Genomic DNA, 21131 nt, shown 5'->3' on the forward strand with positions numbered 1-21131 from the left:
TAAACAGTCCAGCTGCAGAAAAGCTCAGACGGCTCTGATGTTGCTGGTCTGCAAACATAGCGTGCCTGAATTTCCCACCTGTCTGTTGGCTGCATATCCAAAAGTGGAGAAATGTCCTTTTTAAAGCTGTGTATTTTAATGTAGCTTATTCATTTTTTATACTAAACACAGGGAAATAAATTATGTTCGGTACTTCCATGTTAGCAGTTAAAGTAGATCAGTGGAGACAGAAGGAGTAAATAGATGCAGTTCATTCGTGTGTCTACTGTAACTCCACCTCTGAATAAGTGAGTGCCCTAGTTCAGCCACCCAACTCCAAAAAGTCCTGTTAGCCCCCCCCCGAGTATGTTGCCTTAATAATTGATGCATATGCACAGTCCACAAAAGCTGTTCACCTCAGGCAACAAAAACAAACACAACACCTTGTAATTTCCACTCTTAATCATTCCCAGGCCAGGAATGTGTTTCCTGCAGTCTTGTAAAGGCAGTTTGTTTGTCAGCTTGGGTCTGTTATATTTTTTTTACGGGCCCCTGACGGAGTGACCATGCATCTTGGGAAAAACAAGAACAACATTCTGTGGACGCTGGCGGCAGTTCTGACACCGTAACTTCAATCTAAATGGAAAAAGCAGTTTGTGACAAGCTACTATTAGATCCTAACCAGACCGGCTGTTTTTCCTATCAGTCTTTGGATGAACCCTCAGACCCTTTGTGTCCCTCTTTAAGACGAGGGTAAACATGAAGTTTAATGAAGAGTGTGGGTTAGTGATGTCTGGAAAGAAGCTTTAGTGGTTTTAACTGAAGACAGAGGCCCACCACAAAGCCACCAGAGTCCTGTGCAGGGGAAATACTTAAACATCAGTGGTATCGGAGCAGGAGATGGGCTCCTGCTTATGTAATGAACATGGAAGATGTTGGCTAATTATTCTCTGAGGGCAACAAAGGCTTCTTAAATCAGGAGATTGGATTAGCTGGATCAGCAGTTTTTTCTAGGCTGGAGGGTGAAATCATTTTTAGCTCATGCTGAAATGCTTCTGATTAATAGTGAAGTAGAATGGAAATGTTAATTGTATGAATCAAAATTGGCACTTAGAGAAATAATGCCTGTCTTAAAAGTCTGCAACACTGCAACGTAAAAAAGTTACAGTTTCCTTTAACTCTTGAGACACTTTGATCCCATCTTTCAGCTCACTTACTGCACACAGAACTAAAGATTACATGATAAGTTGATGATCATTTAGTGGCAATTATTTTGCTGATAAATTGTCCTCTCATTTCTTCATATTGCTTTCTTGTTTCACATTCTCCAGAATGATGATTTGCTTTATCTGTGTTTTAAGTTGCTGCAAGGACAGGACAGGGGTTAGTTGGATACAGAGATGTGAGGGTCAAGAATGGCGCCCCCCTCTGCACATGGGGCACACTGTTTAACCTCTGAGCTAAATGAGCATCCCATTTGGGTTTTCTTTTTTAATTTTCAGTTTTATTTTTATACTTTGTGTCTCACTCAAGCAATGTCCTGTGGTGTTGAAAAACACACCACTGTTCTCCTGTCTGTCCTGAAAATGGAAAGTTAAAAGGAACATGCAAGCAAAAAATTAGAGCTTGGTTTTCCTGCTTTTAGTTAAGAAACAGAAGAACAAATAAATCAAATTACTTTATTTTTTTAAATTTCCTGTTTGAAATTATAAAAAAAAAGATGACTTTTCAGTATTCAACTTAAATAATGCAATACACGAAAATAAATAATGGAAGATGGAAAATGTGTTAGATTCAAACGATATAATGGTTATCCTGCTTCGGTTACGGTTATTTTGTTTTGGGATCACAAATGAAATACAGATTGTCCAATGATACCCTGACCTGTGTGACACCGTCCATTTTTGTTGGGCTCTCAGAGGAGAGAAAGTTGACTTTGTGTCCCTGCATATGAAGACTTCCATTGCGCTCAGCAAGGTCCAGTTATAGAATAGGACATCACAGGCACAGATTTGGCCTGATGGCTAAGTTGCGTGCCCATGTAGTGGTTCAAATCCAGCCTGCGGCCTCTTTCCTGCATGTCACTCCCCACTCTCTCTCACTTTCCTTCAATATCCACTGTCCTCCCTATTTGACTACTGTTGTAATCCAGATTATGGCAAACCCATATTATTTCATATTTTTGATGTCTTCAGTATTAATCTACAATGTTGAAAATAAGTAAAATACATAAAAACCATTGAATGAGAAGGTGTGTCCAAACTTTTGTCTGATAGAGTACGTTGTGTTATTTTTTGTGATATTTAAGTCTGTGGAACTGAATTTCCCCAAGGGGACAGTAACGTCTAAAGTCCAAGTCTAAGTCCTATCATGCCCAAGCCTTTTTGATCAAACCAGCACTCCTGAGGGTTTATTTACTTACTAGTACACCACTGCTCTCTTTAAATGCATGATTATAACCTAATATGGGAGAGAAGTGTTAAGAGCAGGCACCTCTGGACGACTGATGCTCTAGAGAAGCAATCGCTTGCCTCTTTGAGCGCCATCCTCTGGGTAAAATACTGTAACACTATGGAAGACCTCTATATGAATGCTGTTCTGCTGTATTTGTCACACCAGTGTATAAGACGCAGCTCACTCTTTAGATGACAGTAACAGTATTAAAATGAGTCATCAGTACGTCTCATTATTTTAGTCCTTATTGTGGTGAGGCCTTGTCGAGGATGTTGCTCACCAGTAAGAAAAAAAGAGGGAATCCCTCCTAATGACAGACTATGGTAGACGTCAGTGGTGGTATTATTACAGTTTGTGCCTAACTTAGCTGCCACATGGACAGACTTGCTGGAACACTGAGCGCCTCCCATGGCGTGCATAGTAGAGACGCTACACGCTCGTGCCATGCTGGTGATGTTCACTGCTTTTTGTTAGCTTCTTCAGAAAGTCTATATGATGAAATGCTAGTCAGAGAATATATTTATCTGACCAGACCTACAGACCAGTTCAAAATGCTAGCTTATGTTCCAGTGTTCCACTCAGTATCATTGTTGCAGAACAACAGGAAAATGTGTTTTATTGTTTTCAAAGGCAGCAGACTGCACGACTTCCAAAATAAATCACTGTCCTCTTTTTTTCCTGAATGAACACATGGCCAGTTTGGATGGAGTCTAGTGTTAGTATGTAGTGTTACCACAGTCAAATCCCATGCTGCTCTTTTTCCACTGACTGCCTCCAAGGCTGCCGCGTGGCTTCAGTTCTCAGATTTACTCTCTGGCTGCTGTCAAAGTGTTATTTAGCTGACAGTGCCAGGTCCTGCCTCTCTGTCTGTCCCTGTGTCTCTCTCCCTGTCCTTGTCTTTTTATCCATCTCTCTCTCCCTCTTTGTTTGAGTGTCTTCTGTCCTCTGTGGCTACCGGTACTCCGTTTTATATCTGCCCTGATGTAGCTGTGTGTGGTTTGTCCTCACTGCCATGTGATGATGAGGTCATCTTATGTTGTCATCATTTAATGCACATGGCCAAGTAATCTGCTCCATATGACATGGGTATAAAAACAACCACACGTGCGCATACACACACAAACACACGACGGCTACAGATAAAGTTTTCATTATGCAGCAGTCCAAATGCTCATTCAAGCTGAATTAAAATGCTCTGTTTGCTTATGGATGACATGAATTAATACACATTATAAGGGCTATGAAAAGGACACATATTCAAACACAGATGTTGAGTAAACATTCAATTCAAGCCAGTTCAGCACTGAGAGCAGCTCCATTATGTCAAATTATGACAAAGTGTTCTGATAAGGAGATGACTAAGACCTAAATCTTTAATCAACAGCTTGTCTAAAATAGAAACAGCAACCTCAAGTGTTGACATCATCGACCACAAAATACGATAACAATGGAACAGATTACATTTTCACTTGTGGATAAAGAAACAGGAGTAAAAACTTAAGTCATCATCATACATTTCAAAGAGAGAGTGGGCAGATAACACTGCAGATGACTTATGTATCTGCTTCCCCTCATCCTCCATCCTGACATCTTTCATGACCAACAATGTTTAACAAAGGACCCAGTGCTGGTGTGGAAAATTAAGCCAATGTGTAAGTAAGAAACACTGCTGCTTCTCATGTGCTCTCTTCAGGCTGGCTTCAAAGCCAAATAATCTCATTAAAGAATCATATTAAAACTTTGCACTGAGATGAACCTGTTTGCATCCTGACACAAACAATGCATTTGGTCTTCATAGCTTATTTTTCTATTGTTGATGGATCATTATTAGGGGTGGAGTCACTTTGAGTCTCAGGTAAACTTCTGGTTAAAAGTATTAACATAACCAATGTAGCACCTAAACTTACTGTCTTGGATGTGTTTGTGTTATTTTTGCCTTTTTAGGGATATTGTCATGAAAGAAATGATATACATCATCCTGTTTTTTGTGTGGCTTATTGCATCAACAGGCCATCAAAAAGAGTTTGTGCTGAAGCTTTTTCAATCAATCAATCAATCAATCAATCAATCAATCAATCAATCAATCAATCAATCAATCAATCAATCAATCAATCAATCAATCAGTCAGTCAGTCAGTCAGTCAGTCAGTCAGTCAGTCGGTCAATCAATCAATCTTTATTTGTATAGCGCCAAATCACAACAAACGTTATCTCAAGACGCTTTTACAAACATAGGAGGTCTAGACCACTCTATGTCAAACTATGAACAGAGACCCAACACCAAGACAGGATAAGACTCAGTCTGACCCCACCTTAATCCACCATGAGCATTGCACCTTGCAGTATTTAGCTAGTTACAGGGGCGAGAAAAAACTTCCTTTTAACTGGCAGAAACCTCGAGCAGAACCAGACTCATGTTAGACAGACATCATGCCTTGACTGAGTTGGGTCTGGAAAGAGGGGTAGAGGGGAGTAAGAGAGAGAGGTGATAGTGATGAGACGAGTAGTAGAAGCTGTTGCCGCTGGAGTCCAGCACGTCCGTATCAGCTGGAGCCCAGCACGTCCGTATCAGCTGGAGTCCAGCACGTCCGTATCAGCTGGAGTCTGGAACATCCACAGCAGGAGGACGTCTACGGCAGCTCAGAGGGACCTACGAGACAAGGGAGCTCAGGGACTCCAGAAAGGTCTATGGTTAGTAAATTTAATGGGACAGGCAGAGTTAAAGTAAGTGGTGAAGGGGTTGGGGGGAAGGGGGTGAGCTAGGATCCCAGTGTGTCAGTGTGCCAGTTCCCCCGGCAGTCTAAGCCTATAGCAACATAACTAAGAGCTGGTCCAAGCCTGATCCAGCTCTAACTATAAGCTTTATCAAAAAGGAAAGTTTGAAGGTTACTCTTAAAAGTAGAGAGGGTGTCTGCCTCCCGGCCCCTGACTGGTAGATGATTCCAAAAGAGAGGGGCCTGATAACTGAAGGTTCTACCTCCCATACTACTTTTAGAGACTTTAGGTACGACCAGCAGACCTGCATGTTGGGAGCGTAGTGTTCTAGAGGGGTAATAGGGCACCAAGAGCTCTTTAAGATACAAGGGTGCCTGATTTTTAAGGGCTTTGTAGGTTAGAAGAAGGATTTTAAAATCTAGTAAAGAGAAGCTTACACTGGAGAAATGTGCTCCCTCTTCCTAGTTCTAGTCAGTACTCGAGCTGCAGCATTTTGAACTAGCTGAAGAGTCTTTAGAGACCTGGAGGTAACAAATGCATGGACTATTTTTTCTGCGTAGCTCTGAGACAGGATGTGTCTAATTTTAGAAATATTGTGCAAGTGAAAATAGGCTGACCGTGAAATTTGCTGAATTTGGGATTTGAAGGATAAATCTTGATCAAATAGGGCTCCTAGATTCCTAGCAGATGTGCGAGTGAGACAAACTTTGTTTATTTTCTAACACTGCATTTCCTTTGTTTTCAGTTTTGACTTTCAGTGAGTGAAATTGTGTTTTTATTGTGATGATGTTTTTACGTGTTTCGCTAGTTTGTTCAGTGTTTGTCACATTTATTGATTAGGAATCAGGATTGTTGTAGACTTGTCCTCTTATGGTTAGTGGCAACCTCCAGGCACGAGAATTGAAGCCAATGCGTAAGTGTTAAAAACTGCATTGAGTGTTCACTTGAGGCTGGCTCCGGAAGTACTGGAAACCACATACACACCCATTCTAAAAAACAATCTTTACAGCAGAAATAAACACATAAACATGTTCAGCTCATTTCTCCATCAACACACACCGTACAGGGGATTCATTTTTTCATAATTTGAAGATATTAAGATTACGAGTCTTACAATGAGAGGCACAGCTGACTTGATTGACAGGCAGGAACACTGTAGCTGTTGGCTAGGAGACTCAAAGCCTGCCTCTTATGTCACACTAGCTCGACAGATGTTACGTTGAGTTCAGCATTTCCAATATGGCTCCCGCCGACGATTGGCTTCAAAACAGTGTCTGTTTCCGAAACGGCCTGCTACATACTACTTACTAATGTAGTAGGCAGTTGGTATTGCCTACTACATACTGTGTTTGAATTTAGTATGTAGTATGACTGTTCTGTTCGATCTGTCATGCAGCATGCTGAGCCAGACTTCGCTGGATTTCCGGTTTCGGAAAGCGGAAGTAAACAACTGCGAAGCCGATAAATAAAATGTTTATTTAGCATCCATTTAGGATTTAAAAAGTTAGGAAGTGGTTTATATGGAATTTGATAATTTTCACAGCACCCAAAAACGGATTTCCTCCCGTCAAAAAATGAGGAAAAAGAAAAAGCAGAACGAGCACTGTGCATTGTGGGAAACAGTACGTGAGACAGACTGGTCCGATGCATACTGAGATATTTTCCCGAATCAGTAGACATCCGGGGAGTTTTGGTTTACTGCAGATTTTGCTCTTGTTCACATACTACTTACTACATACTGAATTTTGGACATATCAGTACGTACTGCTAGTATAGAAGGCGATTTCGGAAACAGCCAGTGCCTCAAAAACAGATGGGTGACGTCACGGATACTCATCCATTATTTATACGGTCTATGGTTTAAGGTTGTGGAGCAGGTTTCCAAACTAAAGTCTAAAGTCAGTGATTGGGGGAGTCTTTTCTTGTTCAAGGACATGTTTTGTGTTTCATGTATTACATCCAATATTAACTTGCAGAATAATTAACAGGCACACAGATGTTGTAAACACGACAACAATGACGACAATGACGACAATGACGACAATGACGACAATGACGACAATGACGACAACGACGACAATGACGACAATGACGACAATGACGACAATGACGACAATGACGATGGTCAAAAACTGTTAGCTAACCCGGTAGGCAGCTCACCTGCCACTAATTGGGTCTTCTTCTCTTTATACCTTCTAACACCCTAATTTATAGCAACCACCACCTAGTGTGTAAACAAGGAAGTGCAAGAAACAAAATAAAATATTAAAATCAGCAACAAGTTTATAGAATTATGACAACAACAGCAGTGCCTTTATAATGTTTCAAGCAAGACTTACAAAGTGTTACTACAAACGTTAAGTGTGTGGATTAGAGGTCCTGTGGCATCCTTTAGTGTGTGTGTGTGTGTGTGTGTGTGTGTGTGTGTGTGTGTGTGTGTGTGTGTGTGTGTGTGTGTGTGTGTGTGTGTGTGTGTGTGTGTTCAGAGGATTGTAGTGTTAGAAACTGCTTTCAACACTCTTTATGTGTGTGCTTTCAAAACGGTTAACATCTTAAAGCAGTCTAGTGTGTGGCCAGCCTTACTCTCTCTCACCCTCAGAGGTGTCAGTAGTTGAGCTCGCCTGAGTCTAACTCCTCATCAAGCTACAGAATAAAGAGCAGAGAGAGGCCATCTGTCTGCATGTGTGTCTGACATCACACTGCACTCGTCCTCACACTTTGCCCTGTTTTTATCTTCACCCCAGTACCCTGTATTTAAGTGTTTCTTTGTTGCTGTTTGTAATAGTAGTTATTAGTGTTTATGTGTTTGATAGATTGACTCCACTTTTGTTTGTTTGGAAAGAGGTTTGTTTTTTGTTGCTGGAGACATACATTTTCATTTAAGAAATGCTTTATTTTGAATATCATGCCTCCTGTCTTTTACTCTGGATTATAGTTTTAATTGTTATGATTAACATTGTGTTATGGCATTGAGGCATGAGAGGCACGGCTTTGAAAGACTTACACACAGCAGTGTTTAGCCGGTTCTGATGCTTGACATTGCAAACATCCTCCCCTCGTTTCACCTCTGCTTATACCTCAGAGGGAGGATCAGGAATGACTTCGCCCCATCATTATGCCTCCTCCACTGGGTTACAGATTGCAGAGGAGGTGTAACAGGGGCATACATATCCTGCCTTGAAATGACAGTATGCAAGAGCAAACAGAAAAGTAGTTTGCCCCCTCCAACCCACGCAGAAAAAAAGTGATGCATTGCAGACAAAATGAAGAATCAATTTATACTCATTTTTATCAATCAATCTTTATTTATATAGCACCAAATCTCAACAAATGTTATCTGAGGACTCTCAATGAACTTATTTGATGTGTTAAATCATATAATTTGGAGGGCTGTCAGCATTGACCCACTAATCGTGATGTGATTAGTGTCTGAAATTAATCAATCTGGTATTTTTTGTGTAGCACTAAAGCACCACAAATGTTATCTTCAGACTCTTTCCATACAGAGCAGGTCTAGACCGTACTCTATGTTCTATTATTAACTAAGACCCAACACCAAGACAGAATAAGATCCAGTCCCATCCTACAGACAGGACTCAGTCTGATCTCATCTTAATCCACCATGAGCAGAGCACTTTGCAGCATTTAGCAAGTTACAGTGGCAAGGACAAACTTCCTTTAACAGGCAGAAACCTCCAGCAGGACCAGACTCATGTTAGAGACTGAGATAGGGTTGGAGAGAGGGATAGGGGAGAATAAGAGAGGTGTGGGAAACTGTGTGCTTTTTTAACCCAGTTTTCTTCAGACAGCTGAATAAACTCTCCAGTGAGTGTGTTATCAGGACTTTAGTTTATGTGCAAATCTTATTTTGACAACCTCAGAGCAGACAAAACATCAGGCCACCTTCTGAGATCTCTGGTGTCCCCACAGGGAGGGTCCAGACCCCAGGTTGGGAACCTTTGACTTTGAGGACAGTAAAAGTTGCATGCACACTTTTAATGACCAGAACCGTAGATCAAGAATCAAACCAATAAAATGGGACTAAAAGAGAATAAAAGCAGAGGAGATGGTTTGCATCAGCTAGGATTTTAATAATTCCACTTGATTCCACCTAATATGATGTCTCACTGTTAAAGATTGCACTCTGCATTTCTTCTCAAAGTCAGATTAAGCCTTGCATGCTCTAAAATACAGCACAGTCAGCATGCAGGGACAAGGCTTGAGTTCCCTTGCAGTCATGGGCCCTGTATAGTGCCCCCAGATTGGGAGAGGAATGAGGTCAGTGTGACTCCTCGTCTTTGTTCCTGCTGAACTCTGGAGGTCAGCAGCTCAGGACTCACATGCAGATCCCTCACATTCAAACGGCTCATCTCGTGCGACTGAGTGAGGTAGTGATCTGCAGATAGACTGACAGCTCTTTGCACAGAGATGAGGACGTGCGTGATGTTTGTCATGCAAAAACTCTTGATCACTTCGCTTTCAGTGCCGTTAACAGCTGAACGAGCGCTCACATGAAGGAAACGTGATCTTTATTTTGGAGGGATGACATCAGTCTCGCAGTGACCTACTTTAACTGGGTTTTAATTGTCTGCGTTTGCCAGGTGAAGAAGCACACGACTCGTTTCTGTTTGCTGCTATTTATATCACACAATCCTAAAATGAGTCATTTCTCTGAACATGGTCCGACGGAGTAAATCACAGCTGAGCCTGAATTTACAGTGACTGAACAAATACACTATCTGGTTTGATGAGTGTGTATTTCCCAACACACACACCTACACCATTAACCAGAAAACATTTCATGTGTGTGTGGAACCATTAAGGGTGTGTTTGTTGTGTATTTTTGGGGGAACTCCCTTTTTACACCATCTGCCTGATCCGTCAAAGACAGCCGTCAAGACGCCGACCTCTCTGTCATCATTACCTCCAATCTTTTCATTCCCACAAGGCCGTGCTTCCTCTGCCTTTTGCCCGTTGACAGCCCCCTCTGGTTACCTATTATTTACCCTGCCCCCCTCCACACACACACACACCGGGCCCACTGACCTACTAAGCAGACAAACATCTAACATTTCAGTGTGAGGGTCCCTGCTGCTGCTGCTGCTGCATCACGTGAGGGTCTCAATCCTATATTTATGTAGCCACATCCTCTCTGTGTGTTCCACGTGAGGTGAAGGTTACAGTCCTGTTGCAACGTGCAGTTTATTTTTGTGGGTCAGGACTGATGGATGTATGGACACTTGATGAAACTGTTGAACCCTAGCAATGATAGGAGTTACTAAAGTTATGGATTTAGATTTGTTACGTTCTTTTTGGGGGCTTATTTGATATGACAGCTTGAAAGAGACAGGAAATGTCGGGAGAGAGAGTGGAATGTTATGCACCAAGTCATGTTGGAGCCATGAATCAATCCTACAACCAGAGCGATGACTGCATCCTCTGCACATATGGCACTCCTTCTATACTTATACTAGAAGAAATGTCTAACCTGTGTCTGTATTGACCGACAGACTGACTCAGGGGTAACATACACTACCAGTCAAAAGTTCGGACACACCTTCTCATTCAATGGTTTTTATTTATTCTAATTATTGTCAACATTGTAGATTAATATTGAAGACATCAAAACTATGAAATAATCTGGTTTTACCATAATCTGGATTACAACAGTAGTCAAATAGGGCTATCCATTGTGTACTAACCCTACCTCTGAACAACACAACTGATGGTCTCAAACACATTAAGAAGGCAAGTCATTCTACAAATGAACTCTTGACAAGGCTCATGTTCATTAGAAACCATTCCAGGAGACCACTTCATGAAGCAGACTGAGAGAATACCAAGAGTGTGCAAAGCTGTCATGAAGGAAAAAGGGGGCTACTTTACAGAATCTAAAATATAAAACAGATTCTGCTTTGTTTAACACTTTTTTGTTCATTCAATAATTCCATATATGTTTTTTCATAGTTTTGATGTCTTTGGTATTAAAGCTTTTGGTAGTCCTGGAATAAACATCAGGTCAGGGAGAGATTTTGAATGTCAACAATACCCTCCACACCAGATTTCCCTCCTACTGCACCCGCCCTGTTCCTGTAAGCCCCGCCCACAAACAGATCGTAGTGCACGATCGATCAGGACGATGTAGGAGGACCAATCAGGAGAGTGGCTCACTCTTTGAATGCTGGATACAGAGGCATAAGAAAACACAGAGATCTCGCCATAATCTCAAAATACCTAATTTATTGATGGCAGTTGATTAGTGTTGTGACTTTTTTGCCAAACACAACACAACATAAGTACTTTTTTTTATTCCAATCCTACCATGTGCAGCTTTAATCTATTGTGTTTCAAATATTTAAAATAAATACAAACCCTTGAATGAGAAGGTGTTTCCAAACTTTTGACTGGTAGTGTATGTTCTCTTGAACACAACATATAGTATTTGAAAGCAGCATCACTTATTCTAAACATAAAGTTTGGTTAACCTGTCTCGAGCCTGTGATTGAAAGACGTTTTAAAAAGAAGGAAAAATAACACAGCAGTCGCCCGGCTTACGTTTGATGAAGCTTCATACTTTAATAGTTTGATAATGGAATGAATTTCCTTCTTTGTGCTCCTGTCAGGAACGTGATGAGATGATTTATAACACTTTGTGTGCACAGTAAATATGACAGCCTCTCACATATTTCAGCTCACAAATTCACTTGTTAAATCTTGTTTGTTTGCTATTACAGCAGCACACCTGGTGTACCAGGTCAAATCGTCAAATCAGTTTGAATCAGGTCAAAGGTCATCAGATGACAGGGTTGTTTGTTGTTGTATTGACTGTGATGCCTTCTAACCTTCCTGCATGCAAAAGCTAAAACACATTAAATAAAAGATAAACATTTAAAGTACATGGAGTGAGTTCAGGCAGGCAACTCGAGCTGGGCTACTTTCAAATTTGCCTTGCATCATTCTCACAATCACCCAATTAGGTGGTCTATTTAATCTGACAGATCTCCAGTCTCTGCCTCTGCTTTCCTGATGCCACTGCTGTCCTGCCCTAGTGCTGGAGCTCAAACTCCCTAGCATCCACCTGCAGGCTGCGACTATAAAGATTTAAGATACTGAGTCATCACTCCTTAACTTCTGCATGTTTAGTTAATCTACAAGGAGTGATGAGGTTCAGAGCTTAGATATCATACAGCATTATGCTGCTGAAATAAAGTTTGATCAACACAACCTGAGATGACTGACTGAAATATGTTCCTTTAGTTTTAGTTTTTGGATAAAATCAACTTGAAAGGTTTGATTGTGATTTCCATTTACTGCACAGGCTATATAAAACATGGATGTAGTCTCATAGTGATGTTACCTGCTGGTTTATTGAGAGACTTTTTGGTTGGTGCCATGTTGGAAATGTTGACTCCAACCATCTTACGATCAACCTAGAAACAGGCGAAGAGGGGGAGCTGAGGCAAGCCTTAAGGCTGATTTATACTTCTGCGTCGAATCGACGGCGTAGCCTACGCCGTAGGTCCGCGTAGCTCCCGTACCTACGCAGAGGCCTACGCACGTAGCTGACGTGCACCTCCTCCAAAATGTAACTACGCGTAGAGCCGACGCGGACCGCAAGCTCTGTGATTGGTCCGCTCGACGGCTTTGTCTTTCCCGCATTCACAGCACTTCCGGGATCCCGGACATCGGCCAGACATCGGCCGTGTATTTCATCTCCTCCTCTCTATTCTTCATGTAATCATGTCTGTATGATAAACAGCAACATGTATCAGCTGTAGATTAACATAACACGCTCTGAATCTCTGTGGAAAAGTAAACAGAGATCGTAGCAGGACCGGAAGCAGGCGACCGGCTATCAGAGAGACCGCACTGCCCTCAGGCGTATCGGAGGAGAATTGCTGCGCACAAGTATGTAGGGCTCATGTCCGCGTCAGCCCCTGCTGCGTAGGGGCGACGCAGAAGTATAAATCAGCCTTTAGCCACCTGGCTAACTGCAACAATGCACCCATTAGCCTTCCCCTCATTATGTAAATTTGTGTATAACTTTAACACTTTTTCGTATCTTAAAGGGTGTGTTAAAAAATTAAACTCCACCCCTCGTACAGTGTTCATGTGTACAAATAAATAAATGAGCTTAAGTCTGATTTATCACCAGGCAGTAAACACGTTTAGTGTTACTTAATGGGCCTCAGTGTGTTCTTTTTGGCTTTTGGAGACATTTAACAAAACTTAAAGCTTCTGTAAGAAACTTTGTTGGTGTTGATTTTGGTGCCCCCTGTGGACAAAGTGATACCTTTTATTTCGCTCATTTTTTCCTCCACATGTGTAACACCAAATTGGAACAGCATGCGATGCAAGTGAGCATCAGCAAAAATATCAACTAGTCGCAAAGCACTTTGTAGCAACACAATCTGATGTTGCTCATGTAGGCATGGACGAGAAGCAGCTGTATGATATCTCCTCAACACAAAATTAAATGAAATGTGTAGTGATTTTTAAGCTTGCTAGTTTGTTTAACAGAGTGGTGATAGTGGTGCATCAATAATATCAATTATTTGATGGAAGTGTTTTGACTAAACTTGTGTCAAGGCCGGGGTCTGTCCCATTTTTCTAATAACAAAGTGCAAAGTAGGAAGTTAGAAAATACTCTTCCATCTCTAGCTGTCCAGCTGGTCTCCTGCACAGATGATAGTAATGTGGATTGTTGACATGATGTAAGAAAGTGTATCTTCAACAAGCTGTCAGTGGTGTTTTCTGACAAATAATCTCCTGCTGTGTTTAAACAGTTAAACAAGTGAATCACTGTGAATATCAAACAAAAAAAGGCTTTCCACTGCAAGCTGTCAATCATTAAAGCTGCTGTTGGTAGGAATGGTGTAAAAAATGTTACTTTTTTCTGCTGGGTTTGGAGAAAAGGTCTTAATACCCATCGGTACTCATCAGTAAGTGAAGTCATTTGAGACTATTGCGAAATCTCTGTGTTTTCCAATGCCTTTGTATCAAGCAATGTTATTATTCTCCTCGTTCCCGTTATGACGGAACAATCATAGCTAATCTCCAATCCTCTGTCCTGATTGGTTAAGGGGCGGCCCCTACTAGGTCCTCCGATTGGTTATGAGTACAGCACTATCATGATTGCGCACACCGATCTGTTTTGGGGGTCTAAGAGGAAATCTGGTTGGGAGGGATAGTTTTGACATTCAAAGTCCCTCTCTCTGAACAGATTTTTACTCTGTGACTACCAACAGCAGCTTTAATGCTATAGAAATTACAGTCTTGTTGCTGATGGTCCAGTTTACTTTTGTACGTCATTAAAAGGGATTATTTTTATTCCAGCCTGTTTCATATCCAACTCAAAACTTCTCATAGGGGCTTTACATTTACGGTGGTTCTACTTAAAAGTGTGCACAGTTACCAAAGAAAAGAAGTCAAAGAATCGTGGAGGAGTCTTTTTATAATAATGACCCTATATGCATACTAATTTGCAAATAATGTATAATGTGCAGAGGCGCTGATATTCTGTGAGATCAGATACTGAAACTGAGAAGATGAGGAGGTACATGAACGTCACTGCTCTCCTTTCTCTGCTGCTGTGTTTGTTTACCTTTAATGTTGTGTTCAAACACAGGGTCAGTGGGGTTTCAAACAAGTCACATGTTGCCCTTAGGAACTCTGAACGTTTAAACAAGCCCAAAATATTTGCTTTGTCAGTTTACAGCGGGTTGGAGCATGTGAAAGTCAACATATCAGAGTCCCTATAGATATTTAAATTTCAACTGCCCCCTTTAAGCATCACTGAAATGCATTCAAGACGTTAGATTGTAACATTATATCATAATAAGTCTAAAAGTTATTTGGAGAGCACAAAACTTTAGATTCATGGTTAATGGTTGACCAGACACCAGCAGAGAAAAGAAGACAGGAAGAGGAAAACAGGGTCTCAGTGACGTCATCCATTAGTTTCTGAAGCAGAGTTCAAAACAAGAGAGAACGAAAACAAAGTGAGACCTTTGGACCAACTGAACGTGCCATGCTGATATAATCAAGCGCTACCAACCATATAATCTGACTATTTTATTAAACTATATAAATACATCATTTTTAAAACAATCAAATCATCTTTACATCAGCTTGTTAGTATGTTTAGTTGTTAGCTGGGGTGTTGTCTCATCCTGTGGGGATTATAATCTGCATAACCGCATGCGCACTATACATAATACCTTAAGTATCTCGTCCACAGGAATGTATAATTATATAATTTCCAGCTTTTTGGAGTCTCTGATTTTCCCATGAGAATGATTTGGTACGATGTGATATCTTACCCCTGTGAGGATGCAGGGTGACAGAGATGGGCCTGCATGGGCATGCTGCAGTGTAATGTGAGAGTTAGCCGTGCATTCAAGGAATGTGTGTGTGTGTGTGTGACTTGTGGTGTTTTGTTATGGGAGAAACAAGCTAGGTCTGCAGGAGATTTATATCTCTGTCACTTTTAGTGGTCACTACACAAAAATACTGAACTCTTAAAGCTGGGGTTGGTAGTCAGATTGAGATCCACTTTTTGTTATACTTGTTAAAATGATCTTTATGTCCTGATGCCAATCAATACATAATGTGTTCTTGAAAAAGAGGTAAAAAAAAGCTGCTATCTACAGCCGGAGTAAACCTGGGAAAACACCAACCAATCCCTGCCATCAGGAGCCAAATGATGAAACCAATCAAATCCTGTCCTGTTGTTCTGCAAGCCTCCTGCCTGACATTTAATGTTTGTTTGTGTTTTTAACTTTCACTATGACTATGTTTTCGTGTTTTCTTACCGCTGAGTGATCCAGATCCGTGTCAGGTCCGTCTCCGATCCGCTGCGGTCCGGCTTTGTACTCTCTCGTCCGTCAACACCCACCGGTTGCATCTTCGGAACGCAGCACGGAGCAGGACCGCCGGACAGTTGGAGTCATGTGACCGAGGTTTTCCCACGGCAATCACTGAATCAAGGATTCTCCTCCTCCTCTCCTCATCCATGTTGTCTTTTATCAGCCTCTGAAAACCTCTGACCTGTTGACTCCAGGCCTGCCTCTGCTCTAAATGACATTTGTTTTGTCATAGTCAAGTTAAAAACGATCTAACGATAACACAGAGTGTTTTATTCTGAAAATTAAACCGGTTTTCATTTCGTTTAGTGCCTGACTTCCTGTCCCGCTCCATCTGCTCTGTTGAGATTGATGTGTCGTGCTCCGACATCCGGCAAAAATACAAGTCTTGCGTATCTGATCTGTTCCGACCTGCCGGATCAGAGACGCAGCCGGAACGCAACAGAGCGAATCCAGTGGAAGTTAACACATTGACTAGAATGGAAACCTATCAGATCTGGTGCCGTGACGGATCGGACACGGACCGGACACAGATCTGGTGGAATTTGGCCTTGAGACATGAGTTGACATAGTGCAAAACACAAACGACATGCTGAGGACCGGTTTTGAATCAGTCACCATCATATGGTCGCGAATCAGTGGCGCTTGTGCATTAGATTTGGGGCGTTGTTTTGGAGGAGCTCCGAGGGGGGGGAGGGGTTAGACAGAGTCATGAGGAAATGCTACATTGAAATTCATGCTATTTTCCGTGACTACCAACCCTAGCTTTAAATTGACAATTGAGTATTAAGAATGGAGCTTATCGCGTGTGTTTACTAAACACATAGTGTTGTGTCATGAGACACTCATCATTGTGTGAGTACGTGAGCATGTGAGTGTCTTTGAATCACAGATCACAGTGTTTAGCCAAATGAGAAGGCTCAACACACTCACACTAATACTCTTAATCCACCTGCCTCCTCTGTGTCTCTGAGCAGAGGTGTGTGTGTTTGTTAGTGTGTGTGTGTGTGTGTGTGTGTGTGTGTGTGTGTGTGTGTGTGTGTGTGTGTGTGTGTGTGTGTGTGAGTGTGTGTGATTACCCCTGCCACAGGGCCAGGTGGGATGTTCACAGGGTATTATGTAGGGGGAAATATTTCCCCCTGGCACAAAGATGGTATGGCTTACAGAGGATGTAAGGAGGAGTGACAGGAAAGGGGGGAGAAAGTTAGAGAGGAAGGAGGGATAAGGTGGAGCGACTGAGGATAAAGAAGAGAAGTGATTGAGAACTTTGATTTTATTCTGTATGAGGAAGAAGGAGACAAGATGAAGAGTAATGGAAAAAGGAAAGAGACCAAAATGTATTTGTGATCATCTGCAGGAAGGATGGGAGGAGAGTGGGACTGAGGGTGTTAATGGCGGAAGACACGGTGTTGAAATCTGATGACCCTCTGAAATATTTATTGTGTATCACAGAGACTGCAGGGTGTGTTTTTCACCTCACAGCCACTGCCTGTTGAGTCTGAGTGGAAGTCTGCTCCCTGCTGCTGCGTCCGGAGAGCGACTGACCACTGCATGTGTGTGTATGACTCTGGACAGCGGGTGTGAGTGGATTCAAGTGTGTGTGTGTACCAGAGGGAGGTTGGTCTGGCGCACCCCGCCCTGCTGACTCCTTTAAATAAGCAAGACTGAGTGTTTGGACTGTAAGGAGCGAGGGCAGCTCAGCCGTCCACCATGGGAAAAAAACATATATTGTGAGTCTATTTTGTGAATGTGTGCGCATGTGTCTGCACAAAGTTACCAAAGCTCCCCTTTAACCACTGTTTTGCAGGCCTTAATGACAGGATATCCTCAACCACACCTCCTTTATAATCATATTCCTTTCTTTTATTCCCCAGCAGTTTGTTATCGCACTCACCTTCCCTGATTTTCTCACTCTCTGGAACACATTGCTTATTAAATCAAAGGGGTCATTAGAAATGAAAGGTTAATGTTATCGAGGCCGGCTGCAATCATTAAGTTATTACCTGTCAGTCATTACATGAGCTTACTGGAATCAGTCATTAACCCTTAGACACCACAATGAAATGAATGTTATTCTAACGATGAAATATACATGAATGAGTTGTGTTCATAAAGTAGTTCTGAGTCTGTCAGGGTTAGAAAGTTGATTAAAATCCTTCTCTTGCAGGTTTTAGTCTTTGTGTGGGCATTCAGACTCAAAGCTCACACCAGGAAACACACCGGGCTGTGTTGTTATTGTAGTGTTGTTTCAAACACAGGTGAACTGAACTTGATCCATAAAGTCGGAGTAATAAAAGAATTGATTTAAAGGTTAATCCAGTAAGACCTGTTGTGCAATGCTATGAGTCAGGATTTTAATAGAAGGGAAAGTACCCTGAAACTGGAAAGGTAAATAAATGTTCAGGTTGTAAAGTAATCCACCGGGGCGGGAATTTTATATTCAAACTTTGGCAAGACGACCATGGCTGAAGTTAATCCAGGATACACATTGCCAGAGAAATTGTTGACCTCATGTTGTACATTTGTAGAAAACCAAGGGTAGACCCTACTAAACAATCAACAACAAACTTAATCTGCTCTCTTATATACACTGCTGTATTTCTTAATCCTATGAAGGATTGTAAAGGGAGATAGTTGAAAAAAACTGCTGGATGTTCTTTCATCAGATCCTCGAAACCATGCAGGTCACATGCCTGTACACTGTTAAAACGAAAAAGCAGTGAAAACTCAAAATTTCAAGGCAACTAACAGCTTGTCGAGTCATTTTAAGACATTGGAAGGCATCAGAAATTCCACAGGTGAAAGAATGGGTCTGTGCAATGACTCAAACTGCATCCTATGAATGTATGCTTAGTAGATTAAGTGATGACAGAGGGGACGGGGTGACCCATTGGAACAGGTTTTGGGACTATACATAAAGGTAGATAATGACCCCCACTAGGATTCTGGTTTTCTTGTTTTGTTTTGCTTCCCCCAAGTGAATCCTGCAATACTGTTTACCTCAGCAACATGTCTATATGATGTATGTAGAAGCAGGTTAGGTATGTGTGCGTTTGCAGGTATGCATGTATGAAGCTACATGTACAAGTGTACATGTATACAGATACTGTATATGATCATATTAGTTGATATTTCCGCTTTCTTTTGTATCTGCTGCCTATCTTTTTTTATTTTCTTTAAAAATGTGCTAAGTCTGTCGCCAGAGTTAATTTTTAATTATATATTACCTGTTCCAGTATGGAGAAACACATTAAGTTTACCATGTACCAAGCCTTTGAAAAGTTCAATAAAGACTTAAATACAAAAACAATTTCAAGGCAACTGTCTGCACTAGATTTTTGAGTTTTGAGGCTAACTAGAAATTTTACATTTGAGCCAACTGATTAGTTTTTGTTGAGATGCCTTATCATTCATATGTTGTGTAACTTAGAGTTTTGAATTCTACATACTAAGAAGTGAAAGTTGTTCCAACTTATTATTGTTTGTTCAGAAAATGTTCCTTTGTTACTGCATGTTACTGCACCGTTTTCCCACCTGCAAGGTAGCAAGCTAATGTTCAAGGCGGCTAACTATTGGTAATGACCATGCCTTATTAAACTAACTAAACAAATTAAAGTGACATTAACCGGTAATCAACTCACCATCAACTGACCAACTGTAAAGCTAGAGTTTCAATACAATACTCAAACACAACACTCACCTTTAGAGCGATCAAATCCACACAGGACAGGAGAGATGGAGCCACATGTGGGGAATTGAAAGTGTGGAATAAGACCCCTGTAGATTTGAGTCGGAGACCCTGTTCTTTGCCTGAAGCAGACTCAGATAATTTAGCCGAACCTCAAACCCATAATTTTAAGTGTTACTAACCTAACTTATGAAATTAGACCAACTTTACACAACAAACTTAACACAGGTAGTTGAGATAACTGCTTTGATGTAGTTTCATTTTTACAGTATAAATGTACAGGTAAGAGATATTACACCATCATCCTGCTTATTACCCAGCTACCAACTAAAGACATAAACAAGGTGACTCAAAGTGTTGATTTAAAGATGATTTATGTATACAGCTATAAATCCAATAGTCCCTCTAGAGCTTCCATTGTGACAGATTCTAATCAGCCACCTTGTGCAACAAATTCATGCTGCAGTTAAAACAATAGCCTGCTTATTTCTTGTTATTCACATTAACTGAACACTTTCATTGAAGGCAACGTTAGACAAGTTACATGCAATGTCTGCAGGAATATTCATGTGGACATTTCTGTCCTCACTCAGCTCTTCTCTGAGCTCTGCAGTTGGCACATCTTTAAATATAAATGAGGTGAATGTCACAACTTTTAACACTGCAGCTATTATCACTGCTGCCTGTTGGGAAACTTAGAGATGCTCTCACCATCTCTGCTGCTGTTCCCTGGATTGCAGGACAGGATGTTCCTCCACTTTTCTCTATCGCAGGTGGTTGAGGCCTGAAGCTCCTCAGGCTGCTCTCACATTTGTGCCCACTGTCTGTCATTATTTCCTGACTCTCAGGACCAGCTTGAGTCAGAGACTAATATTTTTGCAACAGTTTCAACGGGCAGAGGTGAAATGTGCCAGACTCTTTTCTGCAGGTTGATTTGATATGACCAGTGTGATCTATAGAATGTATAATAAATTGATGTGGTATCCGTGACGTCACCAATCTGTTTCTAAAGCCTATCGTTGGTGGGAGCCATATTGGAAAGATTGCTGAACTCAACCTAACTTCTGTCCTGCTAGTGTGAGGTAAAGAGGCGGATTTTGAGCCTCCTTGCCAACAGGTGTCGCCACCTGTCAATCAAGTCAGTCATGTCCTTAAACGGGCAAAACTTGTGATTGTTATAAATCTTCTGAACTGTCGCGTTATAAAAATTGTAATCAGTGTGTCCTGATAGAGTATTATATGAGCTATTCAGACTGAAGCCATTTTTTGAACCGGGCTGTAAACATGTTTATTTCTGCTGTAAAGATCACCTTTTTTTGAATGGGTGTGTATGTGGTTTCTGGTGTTTCTGCAGCCAGCCTCAAGTGGACACTCTAGTAGCAACACTTTAAGTCAAAAAGTCAACAAATTGTTCCAACATGTTTTAGAATC

This window comes from Notolabrus celidotus, chromosome 11 (assembly GCF_009762535.1).
Source record: "Notolabrus celidotus isolate fNotCel1 chromosome 11, fNotCel1.pri, whole genome shotgun sequence".
Lineage (NCBI taxonomy): Eukaryota > Metazoa > Chordata > Actinopteri > Labriformes > Labridae > Notolabrus > Notolabrus celidotus.